This window comes from Apodemus sylvaticus, chromosome 8, assembly GCF_947179515.1.
Source record: "Apodemus sylvaticus chromosome 8, mApoSyl1.1, whole genome shotgun sequence".
Lineage (NCBI taxonomy): Eukaryota > Metazoa > Chordata > Mammalia > Rodentia > Muridae > Apodemus > Apodemus sylvaticus.
Genome location: NC_067479.1, coordinates 82,044,625 through 82,047,771, shown reverse-complemented (window position 1 = coordinate 82,047,771; position 3,147 = coordinate 82,044,625). Strand labels below are relative to the sequence as shown.

Below are 3,147 nucleotides of genomic sequence, written 5' to 3'. Positions count from 1 at the left end.
TCCCAAAGCTTGTTCTAAGTGTATGGAAATCCTTAGAATTGTATAGACTTTGGGTCAGGATAATTTTGGTGTGTGATGTTTTTATTTATTTGCAAGTTTTGGGGGTTTTGTTTGTTTTTGTAATAAAGTCTATAAGGTTAAAATGAGCAGCAAACAGAAAGCAAGAACAGCACTAGCAACATGGCGACTCTCATCTGAGTGTCTCAGACCAAATACTCTTGCCTGGCTCCCTATTTTCTACAGACATGGAGTATCTTCTAGCTTGGATTTCATTGTTTCAGACCTCACTTAAAAGCAGCCCGGATTTGGAAGTGCTCAAACCCTGTAACCCACAATAGCAGTGTAGTCTCTCATGCCTTAGTAGGATCCACAGTCTGACTTGCTGTTTCTGCACAGTCAGCTAGGTGGTGGCGTTCCCAGAGTGCCTAGTGTCTCAGGGCAGATCCAGCCTTTAGGAAAGACAGAAAAGCAACAGCCCCTCCTCCCGCTCCTGCTAAATTTCTTTCTCTTCATTCATGAAGGAGCCCAGTCTCTGTTTTTGGGTTCTCCCTTCAATCTACAGGTCACTTTTTATACTACAATGCTTGTGGAGTTAAAGTCCTAGACAGCATGAGGGTGCTATGATTATCTTTCTGGAAATAAAAAAAAAAAACAAGATTATTTATTTATGTCGTGTGCACGTGTGTGGATTCAGCACATGTGTCAGTCAGGAGACAATTTGAGGGTGTCATATCTGTCTCTCTACTATGTGGAACCCAGGTACTGAACTTGGGTCTTCAGGATTGCTGGCAAGCATTTTCACTGTTCAGTCGTCTCACTGTCCTCTGGAGCAATTTTTGCTCAACCAACTGGAAATGCAGAAGAGCCTAAGTCTGGGCTGTGGTGAGGCACGGCACATTCATCATGAAAGTGTAAACTGTCAATTTTCAGCACTTTTACTGGTTTAGTTTTACCTATTTTTCCCTTCTTTCCTTCCAGATGAATCTTTGGATTCAAAAATTTAAAGTTAGTGCATTCCTGGAGGTTTGTTTGTTTGTTTGCTTGTTTTTTTTTTTTTTTTTTTAAAAGAAGAAATTTACTTCTTTTTAAAAAAATCCAAATACTAGCATTGTCCAGAATATTTTAACAGGTTTATTTCTAATTGTTATAAAGTTGAACTGTTGAAATGTGTTCACTGAAACATTTTGCTTGCTTTGACGCTTGACATCTTGCATTTATATTAAAAATTCACACACAAATAAAAGCAGAGAAACTGCCAAGACCTGATTCTGTCCCCCATGTTTCTACTTGCAATCATATTCATAGGTACCTTTTACCCCACAAAAAATACCTAACATTCAGAACTACTGATAACAGGAACAAGAGGAAAAAATGATTTTGAGAATGAAATGTTTCTTCTCATAGTGGACTCTTGAGCACACTCTCCAAGTATGCGGTGTGCTAGCTGGATATCTTTTGGCATAATTGGTACACATTTGGCATGGATAGCACCCAGGTTGGTATCTTTGAAAAGGCCAACCAGATGGGCTTCACTTGCTTCCTGCAAAGCACCAATAACTGTACTCTGGAAACACAGATCTGTTTTGAAGTCTTGAGCAATTTCTTGCACCAGACGTTGAAAGGGGAGCTTGCAGATCAGAAGAAGTTCAGTAGACTTCTGATAGTGTCTGATTTCATGAGTGCCACAGTACCAGGTCTGTAACAATGAGGTTTCTTTACCCCTCCAGTAGAGGGTGCACTCTTGAGAGTGGCTTTTATAGCCAGTTGTTTCCTGGATACTTTACCACCAGTCAGTTTGCGGGCTGTTCGGTTTGTATGAGCCGGTACGGGCGCCCTCTTACTTAGTCCCCTTCTCCTTTGACTGGGCTGGAGCTCAACAAACAAGAGGTGGCACTGGGGTTGAGAGCAGCTGCAAAGGTGCTGCGAACACCTTTCCTGGTGAATGTTTTAAGCTCAAATTTTCTTCAGGAGATAGACTGTGGTTTTAATCACCATGGTTTTATTTGTTTTGCTCTCTCTCTCTCTCTCTCTCTCTCTCTCTCTCTCTCTCTCTCTCTCTCTTTCTCTCTCCCTCTCTGATTGGCTGTGCTAGGGCTTCAACCTAAGATACTACTCATGCTATGCATTTGACCACCATATCACATACCAGCCCTTAATCACTTTGATTTGATTGAAACAAAGATCAATCTGTTTCACAAAACAATTGAGTCATCTAGCTGCATGCCGGTCGTCACCTAATGATGTCACAATTTCTTAGATGTGTTGGGAGCTCTTAGTGTGTAAGTTACTGTCCTTCTCCCAGTCCAGTCTCCAAGTAAAGCTTCCTTCGTGGATCCTGGTTTTCCTGGGAGGGATGGAGTACTTCACCTCTGTCCTTTGCATCCTTCACGTGCTTCTTACTAGAAACAAACTCCATTGTGGAAGAAACACCAGCACACACAGATGGCTTCCTTTGCATACTCAAGTTTCCTGGACTGTAAAAGCTTAATTCAGAAGGTCCCAATACAAGGCTGCTACAAATTTTAAACAAGAAAATTAAAGAATTATAATTCTGTTGTGACTTAATTAAATATAAGAGAGACCCTGATTTTTTTCCCTTTGTGGTCACCTTATTAATCTGTTTTTACTTATTTTAATGCTCTTCCCTCATTCACCCCATAGACTTACTTCTGTTTCATGTAAATAGATCTCCATGTCACAAACCATGAAAAAAAAAGCTAAAGTTTCAATACATTGACCTTAGTTTTTTTCATGGATTTACTTTAATACAGTGCCATTCAAATGGTAGTCTGTCTGTATCTCCCCCCCCCCATCCACCGTGTGTGTGTGTGTGTGTGTGTGTGTGTGTGTGTGTGTGAATTTGTAAGAAAAAGCCCAGATAATGTTTTTATAGATGAAGAATGCATACTTGGCCCCCTAGCCTCAAGTGTTCACTGGAGTAGGACTGAACTATGATGTAAGGACAGCAGGAAGTGATAGATTTTTAAAGTTATTTTACATGCTCCTTTGTAGGGGATTTTGTTTTCACTGTTAAGGCTGCATTCCCTGCAATGGTGCTTATGGTGTTTGTCTTCTATGTTTAGACATGAAAGTGGATGTCATTGTTGAATGGTAACATGGGGGAATGACTACGTGACAGAAGTATGT

At 40.5% G+C, this 3,147-nt stretch overlaps 1 pseudogene; it reads right to left on the bottom strand.

Moving 5' to 3' along the window:
- Positions 1 to 1,330: 1,330 nt before the first annotated feature.
- On the bottom strand, positions 1,331 to 2,416 carry LOC127690780 (histone H3.3C-like; annotated as a pseudogene).
- Between the last annotated feature and the right edge of the window lie 731 nt (positions 2,417 to 3,147).